Here is a 20532-nt window from a genome sequence, read left to right on the forward strand (position 1 = left end):
AATAAAAAAGCCAATATTAGCATTATCTGTATTATGTAGATTACACACACTGTTCATAGTCAGTTGTTTGGGGTTAGTCAGTGTATCTACAAGCACTTTAGATTAACAGTTGAGAAATGTGTAGGGTTCGGACATGAATCAGTAATTGGTAAGCACTAAGATTTGGAGTAAGTGTTTTACTTCTTTCAAGGATGACAAGAATATAGAAGCAACACAGTTCAGTGTTCTCAACATTAATATGATGCATATGTGATTTAAAGCAATTTAAAACACTTAAAGCATTAAAAGAAATATAAAGATAATTTATGATATTCATGATGACAATCATAATAATAATAATAATAATAATAATAATAATAATAATAATAATAATAATAATAATAGTCATTTTACATGTAGTAAAGTATAGTATAATAATAATAATGGAATAGCCAGAATAGACTTTATTTGTCACATATACATTACAGCACAGTGAAATGTTGTTCTTCGCATATCCCAGCTTGCTTGGAAGCTGGGGTCAGAGCGCAGGGTCGGCCATGATACAGCGCCCCTGGAGCACACAGAGGGTTAAGGGCCTTGCTCAAGGGCCCAAGAGTGGCAGCTTGGCAATACCGGGGCTTGAACCCCCGACCTTCCGATCAGTAATCCAGCGCCTTAACCACTGGAGCCACCACTCCCCCTCTAGTAGACAGGAACTCAACCCCTAGTTTAAAAATATATGACAAATTAAAAACGCCAACAAATGATACACACATTATGCACACATGATTTGATTTCTCCTCATCAGACTCCAATCTTTCCATGCTTGAGTACACAAACTTATATATTTATTTATTTATTTATTTATTTATTTATTTATTTATTTATTTATTTGTAGCTACTAGCTACACTACATACTTCCAGATAGCAAAGTTATAATCATTGTCTTATAAATTTACATCTGACTTGCTTCAGTTTACAGCTCATATACAAATTCTATAATTCTATATTGATTCTATATCACCAATATTTAAATTCAGTTTACATTTAAATGTTTTAGCATTTTGCAGATGCCCTTATTTAGAGCAGCTTACTAAAATGTTTGGAAGTTTTTATTAATAAACATATTCTGATTCTCGTACATTAGGACACAGATTAAGAATATTGCATCAGCATAACACTCTTATGAGAGAGAATATATCTACACAAGGAAGTTTTTTTTTAACAGGAAAAAACAAACCTGCCTGTTTAAAATGCATGTCGCTAAGCTGCTGTCAATGTTAAATATGCTCATGCTGAGAATGATACTGTCTTATTTTACCAGTGAGACATCTACAAGCTGTTAAAAGCCAGCCAGAGAGCAGAGAGAGAATTAAGGTCACAGTGGGTCTCAACACTGGACATTTGCACCTCTTGCTGGATGATGTCAATGCTAATTTGCCTATTCATCATTTGTGATAGTGGAGAAACACTTGTCTCTAAAGGCTTCTGTATCAAACCTGACAAAGTACATAATGTCATGGAAATTCTACAATGATAGTATTTAAGTTACTTAATGGATTTACAGGGGATACATGAAACCTGGGGTCTTTTGAATTAGTGTGTGTGTGTGTGTGTGTGTGTGTGTGTGTGTGTGTGTGTGTGTGTGTGTGTGTGTGTGTGTGTGTGTGTGTGTGTGTGTGTGTGTGTGTGCCTGTGTCTGTGTGTGGTGGAGTAAAGGAGGGGGTTATGTGATACAATAAAACACATTTTTGAGTCAACGGTGTTTATACCTTTTTTAAACAGTCTATATGTACAGTCTAAGTACCAGTGACGGATGCAATCCCATAAGGCAACAAGATGCACTCACTTCATGGATTTACACGTTCCTCTCTACCGAGTTTCTTTCCGCACCTGAGGATCTTCCATCTTACACACCAGCAACAAGCCACTCCCTGCTCTTTTCCTGCCAGCAATTCCCACAATGTTTTAGGGTTATTTAAATGCACATGGTTCCAGTGAGTGTGCGATAAAGGGTCAGTTACTCATATCGAACCACATTCCTAATGATCAAGGCTGACAGTGCTAAATTGCTCCGAATGGTAAGGGAAAGTGAGGCATGGGAAACAGTGTGAAATGGAAAATTGACAGTCGTGGCAGAGAAGCTACATGCCTAAGGTAAACAAGGCAAGTTGCTGCAGGCTTGGTAATGGGCTGTCAGTTATGGGAGGCTCCTGCACTGTACACTGTATCTTTGTTTTAGTGTAATGAAGCTCAATGGAGAAGGAAAAAGACATAAATTCTGCAATTGCTGCAAATTGTCTATTGGAACGTTGTATTTAAATAATAGCTGACATCCAAACCTAGTATGGATGATGAATTATTGCACCTGGATTATATACCCCCCGAAAATGTATTTTCCTTGTACACTCTGTAACAAACATCAACCAGAGACAAATGGATTCAGAAGAATACTCAATATTTAGGTTATGGGCATCTTGACTGTGGAATCATTAGGCTCTATTTAGAGTGGGGTAGTTTATTACAGCAGTACCCTCAAATAACATACCATTTAATGTGAAATATCTGAAATCATTTTATAAGATGATTGTTTCATCCTTCTGAAATGTGTGCTTGTTTTTTTTTTCTTTTTTTTGTTTCTGACAATTTACACTTGTGATGGATTGTAGCAGTATGTCTACAAAACTTGGTCCAGTTTTACATACACACAGGCGCAAAGAGGTGGAGTGAACAAGAAAGAAGTCAGTCCAGCTTCTGTGGTTAAGGGCGAGAGCTGACATAAGCAGATAGCTAATTATGAGTAATTCTTTGCTAACCTGCCATTGCAAATTTTTTTACTGAAAAATACAGCATTGTCCTTTTTTAGAGTCAGTGACAAATTTACTAGTAAAAGTGAGATTATGAGAACAAGTTGACAGTGGTTTTATTCAAAATTTCTACCATCAACATACAGTAGTAGTAGCTAATGAACAAATAGAAACAAATCATATTTCTCCTAGCACTGCTTATGTCCTAATGGTGTTGAGCACCTACCCTGTGATATGTAATTAGTTCAAAGAATCGGCATGGCAAAAATAGTCAATTTAAGTTGGTTCAAAAAGTTTTTTTATGACATTTCCACCAATTAGCAAATAACGGTTAGAAAGAAAGAAAGAAAGAAAGAAAGAAAGAAAGAAAGAAAGAAAGAAAGAAAGAAAGAAAGAAAGAAAGAAAGAAAGTGTTATGCTAAGTTTCTTTTGTGTGTCTTTATGTTCAGTACATGTAATCAAATTTACTCCATAATGCAGACACACACATGAACACACAGAGTACAACTACCCAGTGTCCTTTGATGTAAGACAAGCTGGCAGTAAATTCCAGGGCTTTATCCTAGTTCCCGTTTCGATTAGCAAGGTTAACAAGCTTCCCTAGCTTAAGCTAATGAGAAGCTGCCATACAGAAGGGTCAGTGCAGCAAACCCCCATCTCACTCAGTCCTCTTTTCCGTTGCTTGGCACGACCGTCCCTCTTTCTCTGTCTGTCCTGCTGGGGACAGATGGGGGGTTTCTCATTAATGCAGGATGTGCCAGGATGCAGTAAACTCTCTGTTTTCCCCTTTCTTTCTTTTTTCCCCCTCCTTTCTTCTTTTTTTCTCAGGGGTAAAAGAGTGTTTCAGGGCTGGAGGAGATCACTTGCAGATGTAGAGGAGACTGAGAGCAGACATGCCGCTGGGAGTGAGAGAAAGAGAGAGAGAGAGAGAGAGAGAGAGAGAGAGAGAGAGAGAGAGAGAGAGAGAGAGAGAGAGAGAGAGAGAGAGAGAGAGAGAGAGAGAAAGAAAGAAGGGGGAGCAGGAACACAGTAAATATAAGGGAACTATATATTATCACTCCTTGTAGTTGCATGTTTTCATGTATCTGATTTAAGCATTAGATGGGAGATTACATTCATGACTATTTATTTTGCATTTATTATTAAGTTTAAAGTTGACCTCAAAAAGATGCCATGAAAGAAACAGAAATAAAACATTATTTTTCTTATTATATATACAATATGCTGTGAAATTTGCCGTTTTAAACAATAATCACTGAATTTCCGTAAGGACACTGTAGCAGCATATCACAAAGAATTTGTAGGCACACCCTCTTTTACACCACTCTCTTATATACACAGTATTTCATTTGCAGTCATGCATATAAGCCTCAACATGTGTAAGCCGATTTTCTGTTCAACTTTATGTGTTGGGATTTACACTTCTTCATGTGTATGTGTGTGAGTGTAAATGTGTCATTTCCTTCACTCACATTACTGTTGTCTGATTCATGCTCAAGGCAAGGTCTGAACACAAACCATAATCATTATGGTAGGGATAATGATAATTTGATTAAAAGCTTGCTCTTTCTCACAAAGCTCAGAATGTGCCCTCCTGCCCTTACTGAGCCCATGGCCTCTTAACTGAGAAGTGTGTCTCCCAAGGCACTGGCTGGGGCTCTTAATAAAGCGTGTTGTTCAGCTAATTGTTTAATTAATCTTAACCTTCATCTCTGACGGTCAGAGGGAGGGGATACATTTTTAAGTTTGTTGTAATTTGAGATGTTCTTAAAACGTTAAAATGTTTCAAAAAGAATTAAAAGGAATATTTTGCATAGATGTCAGGATGTGGCATTAAAATATCCTGAGCACATAACGTTTCACCTAGACAAATAGATCAGAGATGTGTGTGTGTGTGTGTGTGTGTGTGTGTGTGTGTGTGTGTGTGTGTGTGTGTGTGTGTGTGTGTGTGTGCATGTATGTGTGTGTGTGTGTGTGTGTGTAGAGTTAGACTGCACTTTGGGGAAGGACGTGACAGTGTGTGTGTCAGGCTGATGCTCAGTAGAAGAGACAGCAATGTAATTTGCCCTTTCCAGCACCACGGGCGCATGCATAATCCACGGTTCACGCTGTTGTTCTTATTTTTCTCATAGTATAAAGAGTTGATCAAATGCACTATTTCTTGTGTATGTACTTAAAATGGTGGAAAGGAATGCTATTGAGTCAGAACAAAAATTTCCCCAGGTAAAAGAAATTGCCTCAGTAAAATGCCAATATTGCAAAAAGCAGTGCCATGTCATTTCACTTTTGCTGTTTTTAGTTATTGGACCCTGTATAACTCTACCTGCTACAACATGCCCTCAATTTTCTTTCTGTCAAAGCACACTGCTGTTTAGCAGCCTTTTGGTCTGATTGTAAAGAAGAAATCTGAACGTGCCAAACAGGACACAATTGAACTCTAGTTCTAGACCCTTTTTTACAAAATGTAAAAGATGGATGTTAACATAGTGCAAGGTAAAAAAGCAACTGCCAAATCATTACATCGTGTATTGGTTATTAACTGATTTATACTCCCTACAACAAGCATATTGCAGATATAAAATCTTACATTGAAAAGGCAAAAATGACATCCTACCTAACCATGACACAATGGAACGATTTTTGTATAAAAAATACTTTGTCACTGTTATTTAAACATCAAAAAGAAAGCATTGTTTATCTAAGCATATATACTTACCTTACAATCAGACTTTTTATAATTGTTATGGAATATATACATACCATACACATAATATCACTGCAACAAGTGTAAATAGCTTAAATATCTTCTAAATAATTTAGAATAGTAGTATTACTTATTCTATTATAATAGGAATAGGAAAAGAATATATATTGCAATAAAGAAGATTATAAACATTCTTACTCGTCATTTTTTTTTTTTTTTTTTTTTTTTTTTTAAGAAATTATCCATCTGCCCTTATATCAGCATTATTTCAAGCTTGAGGCAAACAATAGGTTTAATAATCTTATATTTGGTTTATTGCACTTATAATAAACATAATAATCAATTAGACTATATTTATGATGTTTCCACACACCACAAAGTAATTTTTTGTCAGTGCTTAACCTCTGTAACCCTTTTGAAAGACAGGATGTGTTTGTTAATTCTTTGTAGCGTGCCAGTAGAGAGAAAAAAAACCCCTGAGATCATATTGATGAGACTGATTGGGCTGTCATTCCAAATAAAAAAATACAAGAGGTTGGTTGTGCTGCTACAGTACACAGGACACACTTTGAATTTATTCAAATTTTGATTCTGTGATTGGTATAAACAGAAGAAAAATTGTTCTATTAACTAAAGGTGTCTAAAGGTTTATCAATCTATGCCTTTTATTCGTATATTTAGAAAAAGACAGCTTTAGCAAGTAAGGAATTTACCTTATTTAGTATTTACAGAGTAGATGTTTTTCCTTTACATGTGGTCTCTATATTAATGCCTCCATACCAGACATACCAACAGCATGAGTCCCATTCAGTTCATTTAACTGCAGCTGCAAAACTTCAGTTTGTTCGGTGTGTACTGTTGCACTATTCATGCATTTTACTACTGAAGTGGTCCAGGTGTGTGCTGTGCAGGTTTCTGTCTGCAATTATTTCCACTGCTCAGCCCTGAGATAAGCTGAGATAAGCTCACATGACCACAGTCTTTTTGCCCTTCCACCACAGCTCACACTTACTGTCTCTACCACATCAAACAGACACAATCCGGCTTATCCGACATTTATTTTCTTAAATTAACATTAGTCATTAGTTGAATAGTTAAATGTGTCTTTGGAGTTAGCTGATGATACTGTTTTAACTTTGAAATAGATAAAAAAAAAACAACCCTTAAGCAGTTTTTCCTTAATCCCCACCCTCCAAAAATCACATGCATACATCCTGCATTAAACTGGATGCCTAGACACATGAATTCTGATGATCAAAAGGGAGGAGTCATCTCAAATGACAATTAACATAGACGGACAAGCAGGTGGAGACCTGGTTAAACATTGGCTGTGCACAGAAAGACTGGAGTATTGGCTCTGAACAGATCTTTCACAGAAGCATATTGCATATTATTATGCAAAATAATAGAGTGAATAAGGTGGATACAAGAAGCATAGGTATATCTCAGTTATCAGGTTAACTAAGATATTTTGTTGCTGTACTTTTTAAGCAATCTTATTTTGTCTATCTTAAAGTATGTGAAATAACTTTATGGTGCTTTAAAATGTTGTAGAATGTGCATAAAAAAAAGCGTTATAGCGTTATGGGATAAGATGCAATCACACGTCTCAAAAGGTAAGATGGTAGGTAGAGATGTTCCCTCCAGTACTTTATTATGGTATCTACTTCTTAGAAGGGTATGTAATTGAATGCTTTGTATTAAAATGGTTCCAGAGCACTCATAAAGTGTTACATGCACATTTTTCACTAACAAATTAGCCAAAAAAAGTGCAAGATATTGATAAAAAAAAAAAATTATATATATATATATATATATATATATATATATATATATATATATATATATATATATATATATATATATATATATAAAATGTGTTTTTAAGACTCAATTGCAAATTCATTAGAATTACTTTCAAAAATATTTTATGCAATGTCAATGCTTGTGAGAACCTTTTATTGACATCATTATAAATTTAGTTAATTAATACTATATATATACCTAAATGTGTAACCTAAACATCAGTGATAAACGAGTCTTGTTTTAAATAATTCTCTTGGGGACAGCACTATAAGTCACTACAAAAATATATAAAACATGCCATAAACCCACTATGCAACACCCCTAATAAAGATGCAAACGTACACCCAGAGATGGCAAGTAGCGAAGAACAAACACTTTGTTACTGTTCTTCAACATTTATTTTTCTGAAAACTTTTAACTTTCACCCAATAGATTTTTTTACACAAATATCTGTTCTTTCTACTTCTTACATTTTTAACTAGGCTCGTTACTTTAGTTTTAATCTATTTGGGGATATGATCAATATTTTTTCTTCTCATTGAGTGATGTTTTCAGCTCATCAACCTTTTTTTATCACCTGACCAACCTCATCATCTTTGCTCTGCTTGTGTTATATATAGTGGTTGTTCATCCTGGACACATTTATTAGATTCAGACAAAATTTGAAATTCTTTTGTATTGATATATACATTTGAGGTGAGGTCAAGTTACCAGCATGACACTTAAACAGGAAGTGGTAATGGCTACTTTTTACTTAAGTATATGTCATACTTCTTTACTTTAACATGAGTGAAAAAGTGTCAGTACTTTAACTTTTACCAGAGTCTTTTAAAACATGATTATCTGTACTTCTACTTGAGTAAACTATGTGTGTACTTTTGCCTTCTCTGCTTATACCCATATGACCGCAAGTTTCAATCTTTTCTCTGTTTCCCTCACCTTAAACCTCATGCCCTCGTCTCCACCCTTGTCTGTACCCTACAGGTCTTCCACTGCCATATCCATCTCTTCCCCATGCTGGATTTTCACCCTCTCCCCATCCCATCACCATCAAGGCATTCCTGTCCACATCTATTTATCCATCACAAATCCTTTACTCCCTTTTGCCTTCTCGTGCTCTCTCTCTCTCTCTCTCTCTCTCTCTCTCTCTCTCTCTCTCTCTCTCTCTCTCTCTTTCTCTATCACCAGCTATCCTTTGCAACCTCGGTCATTTGCCCTCTCCATCCCTCCCCATCCATATGCTCCCCCTCTTTTGTCAGATTTTTCTCAGAGAAAATAGCTAAAGGCCAGATTAAGGCTTTGGCTGCCTCTTTGCGTTACCAGCTAAGATAAATATTTCCCAGGATAACTCCCATTGCCTGCAGGATGTTTACACACACGCATGCTGCTCAATGTGCCCTCTCCCACCTCTCTCTCTTTTTTCTATCTCTGTCTTTCTCTTTCAACCACTTCTCCTTCTTGCCATTCACTGATAATAGTAGTTGGGTGGTGGTTAGATCATCTTAGCCTAGCCTAGCATCACATGTTAGTAAAATGTTTGTGCCAAGTCAGGCAAACAAACTTAAGCCGCCATGCTGGTGGATAAAAAGGATTAAGATTGTTGTGAGTCAATATAGAAAAGTAATGGAAAAAAGACGTTCACCTCAGAGGTGCTGGTGTGGATGAAAAACTTAGATCATCCGTTTTCCAGACTCCGGAGGTTTCAAAGTAAAATTGTACATAAATATTAATATTCAGGATCATCAGAAATGTACTTAAACATACTTTTCTCTGAAAATATAAATCAGAGTTAAATCGCCACTGTCAATAAACTACAAAGGGGTTTAATTTTAAAAAACAAAAGGAGATTGTACAGAAAGCATTGTGAACAATATACAGTCCCACTCAAGATAATTCTGTGCATTTGTATATCCATTTTATGTTGATTTGCTTATTTGTATGTCAATAGACACAAAAGATTAATAAACACTAAAAAGGAATATATTATATCTTATTTAGCACTCTGGATGTATTCATCAGCTTTCATTTTGACATGTTGAAACACAGCCCCTATTTTTTTTTCTGGTAACTGTCTTCTAAACCACATTTTTTTCCTGCCTGTTGTAAAATCAGTGTAGTTGAGCTATAAAGCTAAGAGTACTATATCACAGTACAAAAGATCTTTATTCTGAGTAAAAGGGAAACAATATATTGTATATGGTTTAGAACATATAGGAGAAGCATAGGATTTTCACTAAAAGTCAAGTAAAAGTGCAGTTGTTAGAGAGAGGTCATTCCAATATGCCTCATTCATTTCATGAATAATTATTAGCTGAGATTATTCAAAAAACCTCAACCAGGGGAAATATTAGCAGCAGTTGTGCTGTGGTCCTGCCATTAGAAATAAAGGGGGTAGATTTCAGAGAGCACTGCACGCCCCTACTTGCCTTTCAGCTCTTTCTCTCTCTTTCTGTGTAACTAGATGGAATAAATAAACCGTGTTCTCCTCTCAGCATACCGTCTCTGTCACCACAACTGATGAACACTTTCCCAACACCTTGATTGCTCCACATGATGACATTCATGACAAAGACACACCTCATTCTTTTAAACCTGTCATTGTGTTGTGTCACTGTGTTGTGTGTCTGAGATAAAGCGTTTTGATAAATCTAAATTTGGTTCATGCAAATTCGAATTCACAAGATGCAACTTCTTGTCTGATCTTAACTGTCTGTAAAGTTAAGATTACCTACATTTTAATATAATATAAGTTTTATTTTTGTTGCACACAAATCTATAAGCTCACTGCAAATCAGCATGTAGTTTCCTGTACAGTATACTGTGGTCCACATAATATACATGTTGATAGGAAAATATTGTATATAACACCAACGTTTCCAATCATATAATTTAGAATAGGAATGCATCACTGAACACATTATTGGTTTTTGTTTTCTTCTTTTAATACTTTAAGAGCAAACATTAAACAACACTGCATGCATAGGAAAACGGCAGCTGCAGGGAGGGACTTGCGACTTCAAAACCTGAAATTCTAGTTTGTGCGCTTAAGTGCACAAGTAAGTTGAAGGACATTACCAACAACTGATTCCAGACTTAAAATTGTTGAGACAAAGCTGTCTTGAGAACAAGCACAGTGACAAAAGTGTATTATTACATATACTGAATATTAAACTTAAAGAGTAATTGCTCAAAGACTCAGCATTTTTCAAACCTAGAGCAACAAATTATGCATTGACTTTTAGTTGGGTATGAGAAAACCTGACTGGCATCACTATGCTCACATAATACACATTTGATTTATTGCTTAGAAAAACAACTTCAGTTTGAAGCAACCTGTCAGGTGATTAAAACATTGAGTAAAGGCATGTAAATCATGGCTTACCTTGCAGTATACACCTCAGCCCCTTTTGGTTACACCCTAGTGCTAGTGCAGTTGGAAATATCAATAATGTCTCGATTGCAATAACTACAGAACTTCTGCTTTTGTTTATGCTTTTGTACATATAGATTGTTAGGTCTTTAAAAAGATTCCTTGCAGTAATTCTATTAGCCATTTTCATCCCAATACCATCTGTTTGTTTGTTTGTTTTCTCTCTCTTTCTCTCTCTCTCTCTCTCTCTCTCTTTCTCTCTCTCTCTCTCTCTCTCTCATTTCACATTCAGAGCTATGGTAGTGCTAAATCATCATAAAAAAAACTTTATCACATGGTGGCCATATGAAAGATTGGAGATTAGAAAAAGAAAAATAGTAATTAATAATAGTGACATTGATAATGTTAGCAAATTACAAGTAACTGCTTCATTTCCTCTAGTGGGATAGGCAACTGGTTCTTGTTGGAAAAAGGAAGAGAATTCGGAAAGTGCATTTAAAAAATTATATTTAAAGTATGTATGAATTTGTTCCTTCGGGACAAAAAGAGCAGGTCTGTCTCGAGAGCATTTCAGTTCCAGTGACTCCTCTTCCTCCTGCTCTTTCTCTCACACACACACATTCTCCCTCTCTCTCTCAGTTCACCCTATACAATAAAATGTAAGCTCTCATTCCTTTCTGCAAAGTTTGTCATCAGCACAGTTGTTTAGCATTATGAAAGCCAGGAGAGACAGGTGGGCAGGGCTCTCAACTCAACCCCCTTTTTGGTGCATTTTCAGTGTTTTTTTTTGTTTTTCTTTGTTTATTTTTTATTTTTGCTATGTTTACATTAATTCTTATAGATCTAGTATCTTAGATATCTAAAATACAAACAAAAGTGTCATGATTTACCAATACATATTGTACTGTATAAAGAATATAAAGAGGAAAATTATGAGGCATGCTTTCATCCACATAGTGATAGCTCAGACTGCCCCTTCAAACAGAAAAAACATTTTTTATGTATGATTTAAATGATTATTGCAGAATGTTGGCTTGCTGGTTTAATTCTGAAAAAGGATTAAGTGAAAAAAAAGCTGCAATTGATGACTTTATTAATACTAGGAACCAAGTCATTAGTTAAAAGAAATATTTTTGGGTTCATCTTGTTATTATTTTAAGTAAAACTGCTATGCTTGCCAACCCAAACTTGTTCTAAATTTGTAGCAGTCACTCTAGCTTGTGAAACAAGAGCAATGTCTTACCGATCATTTAAAATAAAAAAAACAATGCTGTAGACATGTCAATGTATCAGTAGCCTTCTCATATTTCATGATTTCTTTTTGTCATATCGGTCATCAGATTGTTAGTCTCATTTCTGTGGAATCAGATTTCAAAATATTTTCATTATAGGAATTCAAGTATAGTCACAAAAACCTGGCCTAAATCTGTAACGGAATAAATCATTTTGCCCCGGGTCAGACACGTCATACAATGCGACTGGCTGCAACCCGTTACACACTCACACACATCCAAATATACACACAAATTCCTGGACAGGGTGTATGTTTGTATTTAACAGTTATCTAAATGCTTGAGGTAAAATAAATACATATTAAGAATTCTCTCTCACTATTAACAAAAATATTCTGTCAGCAAAATTATTACTTCATGTCTACTATTTTCTGATTCCATTTTTATATTATTGTACTTATTTGGCTGATATCTGTATCATCATTGTTTAAAGCTGAAGTTTATTTTTATATATTTATAATCTCATTTCTTAAGTCTTGCTGAAACATTCTACTCCTAAAATGTTTAGAATTGAAGGTTTACCTAAAACAAGTCACGTGTGTGTGTGTGTGTGTGTGTGTGTGTGTGTGTGTGTGTGTGTGTGTGTGTGTGTGTGTGTGTGTGTGTGTGTGTGTGTATGTGTGTGTGTGTGTGATTTGCAATTATTTGTTTTTATACTCACCTGTCAATTCAACTTTGTTTTTACTTTTTTGCCTATGACCAAACTTTTGTGCAGCATATGAGAAGTATTATCCAAAACTTTAGCTCCAAAGAAGATCCGGGCCAAGTGCTGATTATTCCGAAGATAAACAGCAGGCACACATTATTAAATTGTGATAGGCTTAATAGGCTGGAGTAATTTTTCTCCATTTTGGTGACTCTTTCTTGCTTGCTGTTGTGTAAAGAAGATTGGTCTTTGACAAGGTGACACTGACAAGTTTCGTCAGTGAGCAGCTTCTTTATGTTCAGATCTTTACTCTGGAACATAGCCAGAGTCTACTGTAAACACTGTGAATCCTCCTGCAAAATAAGCCAAAAACAGATAAAGAGCAGCAGGCTAAAGAGCGGCAGACACGAACCTTCCTCCGGATCATGAAAAGAATGCTCCAGATTCAGATTACACTGTTTAGTTAACAGCGTCCAGTATGGTACACTGACATGCGTGATGTTCAAGTTCTTGAACGGTAACAATTGAACATGTCTACAGTAGATTATTTTTTTGTTGTTTAAGTAGGACTAAGTTAATGTGAAGTCTGAAAGCCTGCCGGTGAGATCTTTGAGGTGACTACTGAGTGTCTACCTCATGCGTCAAGTTCCCAGTGGAGACTCATGAACATGCAACTGTATCCCTGCTGCCCTGAACTATTATTATTTAGCAAAGAGCATTTAAGCACGATCCACTGTGAGATAATCAGTGCCACAATGATTTCTGGTTTGAATTGTTCACTTTTTTCTATGTCTCCCAAAACAAGCATGATTTAGGAAGACACTTAGTTCTTCACTCAGCTCTTCTTCCCTCCATCTTGTGTGTTACAAACAAGTCCAGGCAGCTTGCATCTCCCCCTGTTTTTTTTTTTTTTTTTTTCTAGATAAACACGTGCAGGAAATGAGTGTGGTTGGGCTATGATTCACTCTAGACTGGAAACACTTATTGTCTGAGAAACCCCATTCAGATTTTCAGACATGACATGATAGCTACACTAGACGGCATCTTATGCTGCTGTGTAGCTTATTTGTTTTTTTATACGACTATGCTCAGATGGTCTTCGTCTTGAGCGGCTGCTATTTTTATTGAGGTTTTCATGAATGCACTACGTTGTGTCACATTGAAGCTGATTTCATCATCCTCGTGTTTACTACCACTGTCAAATTGTCTTTTTTTAATTTGTTGCTGAACTTAACACGGGAGCTATTTTTTTGTAGTTAAGATTGCTTAGTTTAAGTAAACTACAGTGTAGCCAGGGTGTCCAAAGTGTAGGCTCATTTTCTTGTAGCTTGTGCTGTCACTTGAGTCTAACAACCCCTGAGCCATGTAGGACAGCTGTTTAGTGACACCAGGCCAAGTAATGAGTTTTACCTTTAGCTGAACCATAAATGCTAGTCTTTGCCTTCAGGCACCTCTCTTTCATTCTCTCTCCCTCTCTCTCTTCTTCTCTCTCTCTCTCTCTCTCTCTCTCTCTCTCTCTCTCTCTCTCTCTCTCTCTCTCTCTCTCTCTCTCTCTCTCTCTTTCTCTCTTGCTCGCTTTCTGTCTTCATCTGTGTTCACAAATAAAACATCACCAAATAAAGGTGAAAGTGAAGACCAGCCTACTAGTTATAATATTGCATAAATATTTGAGGTGGCGAACTCTTGTGTTATAAAAAATCATTTAGACTAGTGGTAAGATTTCAGCAGCTAAACAACATCCACAATATGACTATTTGGAGAAAGTTTAAGCGGGAAAAATGAGCAGGTCTTCATCCCACTTTTATAGTATTTGTAAAGTTGTAAAACAAATACATCTGGAAGCATTTGTTGGATTTGTTTGTACAACCATACATGTTTTTGGACATAAACTCACTTGAGCATGCTCACCGTTTAGTTGCCTGTAAATACATGTAATCCTTTACCAAAGCAGCTCCACAGGCCTCCACTTGAGTGTGGAGCAAAACTCAAATTGAGAATTTACAGTCAAGGCAAAAGATGGCTTTCCGCCTGCTTAGCTGTTAATGCATGCAGGTACTTGTAGCACTTAGAGACATGTTTCTTATTAAAGAGCAGTATGTTGCGACAGGGACAAGTCTGCCGTGTACAGAGTTATTCAATGTAGTACGCACTGTCAATCTGCAACATTCTGACAGTAAACATTGAGTGAGATAAATTCTAAAAAACAATGCAAAACAATTGTATTGAATTTTTTTGATAAGATCATTTGTATTTCTCAGGCTAATGAGAAGCTCAGTTTCCTGCACATTTTGAAGTACATGAAGTCCCCGAGACTGAGACTTAATGTGCTATGTATTTAGCAACGGTGTGATATCTAATGAGTAATAAAAAATTTGACAGTTGGCATTTCAACATAAGATGTATGAATAATACAGTGTCAAGCTGCACCACAAGATATCGATCAATTATTGGTGTCTTTTCTCATTATTGTTTTAATTCCCCCAGAAAAGACATCAGTCACTATGACAGAAATTATACAGAAATGTTTTTGTTTAGGCTAGATTATAACCACACCTGCAAAAGCCATGTTGGTTAAAGTTGGAAAAAAGACTTGTGATGTTAGAGTTGTAGTAGTTGTCACACTGTATATGATGATATTAATAAAACCATGGTTGAACAATTGAATCTGTTCTCGTTGTCAGATTATATATCTATGATGAAGCTCTTTTAACGATAGAATTGCAATTATAGCTAAAAACTATGCTCTGTAAATCACTCAGGGAGACCAGGGCTCATGCAGAAAGCAGGGTTGTATAAACAGAAACCTTCTTTAAATTGAGCTTGAGATAATAAGGATATTATCTGACCATTAGGACGTTTGTTTATGCATCATTAATGTCACTATCATATTTGCAGCTTTTCTGTTTGTTTTACATAATCTTATGTTGTCCCCTTATTGGTGTTCAATGCAGCTCACACACTGAAATTTTTTTATATTCTGTCGAATATATCATTATAGATAAAAAAATATATAAACATATATATATATATATATATATATATATATATATATGTATATATATATATATATATATATATATATATATATATATATATATATATATATATATATATACAAAATATTGGCATTTAATGCTACCAATGCTAGTTATAGTGAAAAAAGGCAACAATCAGACCCACATTTATATCCTACAATTGACCTTTAGGATTTCAGGAGATCAGGCGGAGTCTGATTTATATGATGTTGTGCTGCTAATATCATGAACAGCAGCTATGCTAATTCCTCTCCACTGCTTTTCTTTCTCTACCCATACCGAGGCATCCTGAGGTTGCTCCAGCCCCAGTCATGTCCCACTTTATCAAGTTGGTGGACCTTAAAAGAAGTAGATGCCGACCCCGCAAACATCCCAAACCATCAAGAGACATACCAGCGCCAATTGGAGTTTCCACATTGGACCTATTTGAGTGTTTAAAAGCTCTGGCATGGAAAAGCTGGTGTTGAGTCTACGATGATCGCAAATGTTGAGCTATTTTATGAGTTGCTCAGTAGCTCCTAGTTTTATAACCACAAATGACTGTAAAAGACTGTAGAAAGATCATTACTCATAATCTTACATTCCAGTGCTCATGTTATTTCTCACTCTTTAGTGTTCTGTATTGTTTAAAGATTTATAATCACACTCTTGATGTCACCCAAATGAGGATAGGTTCCCCTTTTGAGTCTGGTTCCTCTCAAGGTTTCTTCCTCATAACATCCGAAGGGAGTGTTTCCTTGCCACAGTCGCCATGGCTGCTCATCAGGGATAAATGCACACCATTCACCCTACAATGTGGTTTTTAAAAAGTCAGTTTTTAAAAAATAAACCCCTTATTTTTTCTGCCAGTTTACTTTCAGGAATGACAGTCAACAATTAAAAAAAACACAAAAAGGATGAGTGACGCAAAACATTCAACATAAGCCCTCTGAGAAAAATGGTGTGATTCATTTTGTTGACAGCATCATGCAGCCCCTCCATAATCCACTCACTGGAATAGGAAAAGGAACTTTTGACAGATGGTACACAGACACTTTGGCTATAGCACAATGCCTATCTGCATTTGTTTAGTGTTCCTAAATTTGCACATCTGTGTTCAGTTTTAAACACAAAGTGGCATGGCATAGCCAGAAGATTTTTTTATTATCAAATATGAATTCTATTATGTCCCCAAAAAACACTGGAACAAGCTGTAAAATATCAGCACTGGGAGCATGGTGTGTGAATTCTGACTGAAAAAACAAAACAAAAACCTCAACCTCAACCACTTCATTCAAGTTAAATACTCGTCTCAACAATAGGTGTGTACAGTCTATCTGACAGCTAACTTGCACCTGCATGAAAATAAAAACTTACTGCTCTGACTTTTTTCACTGAGACCCATGCGATCCCAATGTCCTGAGAATCTTTCTGGCAATCTTTCATAAAACAAAAGACAAAGCAAACAGTGCACATTTAATTTGTAGCTGTTAAGAATACATTTTCTGCTTGGTTACATCTAAAATACCTATATACAGCTATAAAGCTTGTTTAGGGAACTACAAAGAATGAGTGATAATGATTATGTTATTATAACACTCATTTCGGTTGGCCTATTGTTCTGACATCACATGATTAGAATATATGTTCAGTAACAGATTTTGCGGCAGTGAAGAAAATGTAAACTGATTTAAGGGTTTTTGTTTTGCAAGCAAGAACCTACACTGCATTTTTTTGAGTGTAGTCATTTAGTTAGACACACTGGTGGCTGCCTGTACATTCTTTACAAAGGGCATATGCTTTTAATTAAGTCTGATGCATACACCATTTTTAAATTTGCTTCCTTATTTAGTAGCAAAGAACAGGCAGTACTCCAATGTGAAAAGTCCTTACTATGTGGATCAGGGATGACTTCCTTTTTTGTTTGTAGAGCAATAGATTCATCTCTATGTTGATCCTATTGAACGGGTGGAACTATTCCCTCAGAAACAGACATCTGCCGTCTACCATGAAGGAGCGAAGCCTCGGCATGGATTTTGTGGCTTCGTCAGCCTAATTGGAAGGATTTTGCAAGTGAAGAGAGCGGGGGGGGGGGGGGGGTGTTTGGGTGGCTAGCCTAAGAGAAAGAGAAACAGGCCACATCATTCCCACAGAATGACACAAAAAAGGACAAAACAAGGAGTTGCTTTATGATATCATGCCTCATCTTTCCCAGCACCTACTCTTCATCTCTTTCCTTCTCTCTGAATACCAGATATAAAACAAACAACATGGGTACAATCTCACTCAACTGTCTGTAATTTATATTAATTCCTTCCACATTTTCTCCAAGGCTTACATGTTCACCCCACCCCCGTGCTTGTTTTTATGCTCTCGTTATTCAGATTCTTTGTACACACAAACCACCCCCTGCCATGCCCCCCACTGTTTCGTTGGCCAGAAAGCAACTTAACAACAATGCACCCCTGCCCCCACGAATCCAGCCAGGTATAACCACGCTGTGTACCATATGCATGTCAAAGCATGGCACGAGTTCTGGCTTGACTTTCAACTGTACAAACACCGTAAGCTTGTATGTGCTGATGGACATATGATAAAGCCTGTTTAATCTGAAGGAATTTCAGAGTGGTTACAGCGGTTTGGAGTTTCTGTTCCTATTAGTGTTACTGCAAATGACTCCTAATGTAAACCAGGCTGTGTAAGACTCGACACTGCATGCCTTCTTCCAGAGGTGTGGCAAAAACCCTTACAACAACAAAAATATAGGTATATATTTTTTTTCGGATCTTCACAATATTGATGATAATAATCTGCAGTCATTTGTTTGCTTACACCTTTCATGCATGTCAGTGGTGTTCTGTTATTTCTATTAATAAACCACCTACAAAACTAATACCTTTTGTACCAATCAAATGAAATAAACAGGGGGAATCAAACACATGGCTTCCGATAGCCTACAATGGAGTAGCAATAAACAAGTGTAATATTAAGTGTAATTTATGCTAAAACAAACACGACATGACAGCTGACTCTGCACATCATAATAAGACCAGAGACTCATTAAGAACCTAATTATGCAGATTAGTGCATAATTAATGCATAATGAAACAGGAGAGATACTATATCTTTGTAGAAATGCAAGATATCAGGATTATCACATTAATGTTGATAATCGTGATAAAACATTATAATTAAAATTGACTATGAATTATTCATTACATAACAAAATATTCATTACTAAATATACTATAGTGCATTACAGTCAGCCACATTTATGGGGTTAACCTTTGTGGATTTGAAAGTTATAATAATAAAATTGACATTTTTTGGAGTCAAAAAAACATAAAATATATGCATCATTACATGAGCAAAAGTATTGGGACACCTGGCTTGAGACTGCTAGTGGCCTGCTGTAGAATTCTGATCTCAGCCTCCTCACTCAACATCAGTAACTGACTTTACTAATACTCGTGAAAACAGTAAATTTCGAACAAGTGTACTTTCATTGATTGTTCAAGCAAAATGCTAAGGCTGCAGGAGGTGAAAACTGGTCCTAATCATTCTGCTGAACTTATGCACCATTACATCAACTGTATATAATATATTAATTGTATTAAATAAGAAGATTAAATACAAATTAACTCACTATTAATCTAAGAATCATTAATAGGAGGAAATTAATTGAGTAGCATAGATTCAATTACATATATATATATATATATATATATATATATATATATATATATATATATATATATATATATATATATATATATATATATATATATATATATATCCATGCTTGTGTGTTTTTCTGTGTGTTTTTTGGTATGATATTGCTACTTTGCTGATTGAGGAGCAGTTATGTAAGAAAAAGGAGTTATGAGTCAGTCAGTAAAAAAAGAATCCATTAAAAATATATACATTTCTTATTTTCTAAAAATGTGAAACTGCATTTTGTTGGCTTTGTACTTGTACTCTGCTTAATAACAGTGAAGCTAAATCTATTTGCGCTAATCTTATATGATCTTTTCAAATGTTCACCTTTTCATGTACTCTGTGAGCTTTAAATATATAAAGAACCCTCATATACTGTAGGGCCAAGTGTCGGCACCACAAAATATATTTAGAAAAATGAGCTCTAAAATTAGTTATTTATATCTTCATTATGGAAAACTAAATGCAATGGAAGGTATTTTAATACACAGAGAGAAAACATGTGAGAATGATCTTGCCTGAAAATGTAAGCAAGAAGGAGTAAGCAAGAAGAGCAGTATGCGCTGTTTCAAAAACCCATCGGTTGACACCTTTTAGGTGAAAGAGGAAATGAATGCCATGACCATTGGCAGTCAGTCATCAAAACTAGTCTTATGAAAGTTAGAATGGCTCATCTTTCAGCCTTGCACAAAAAAAGAATCAAGCAAAGGCGGTTACAGGCAGCCAAAGCTCAGCAGCAAAAGCCACATGGCCGGTCCATCAGGTTCTGAGGGAGAAGCTCACACTTGTCAGTCACATGAATCACATTCTCACACACACACACACACACACACACACACACACACACACACACACACACACATGCACACATGCACACATATTTGATGTGAAAAGAGGAAGATATAAGAAGGCACAATGAATAACTGTGATAATCATAGGTGAGCTGTAATAATAGTGGATTTGTAAAGATCTACGACAAAATCGTAAACATGTTTTATGAGCTGGTGCATCCAGCTGAGCTTTTATGAGCTGGTGCATCCAGAATGCCATCTTCCACAAGCAATTTTACAAAGCAAAGTTGCTTTCAGAAAAGCTAGAAGTCTCTGAAAATATTTAACTTTCTGGGAAACATTGGTTAACAGCTAATTCTCCTGTAGTAAAGCACCCAGAACGAATCAGCATTTGAAACTACAATAA

The 20532-nt window shown here is 35.9% G+C and overlaps 1 long non-coding RNA gene across 1 annotated transcript; it reads right to left on the bottom strand.

The window, feature by feature from the left end:
- Window positions 1-1601: 1601 nt before the first annotated feature.
- LOC310720525 lies at window positions 1602-11399 on the bottom strand. The gene is made up of 2 exons (XR_014531765.1): window positions 8236-11399; window positions 1602-3685 (listed from the first exon to the last, which is right to left on the bottom strand). It is a non-coding gene; the product is annotated as an uncharacterized lncRNA (long non-coding RNA).
- Window positions 11400-20532: the final 9133 nt, after the last annotated feature.

Source organism: Silurus aristotelis, assembly GCF_946808225.1.
Source record: "Silurus aristotelis genome assembly, chromosome: 2".
NCBI classification, from domain to species: domain Eukaryota; kingdom Metazoa; phylum Chordata; class Actinopteri; order Siluriformes; family Siluridae; genus Silurus; species Silurus aristotelis.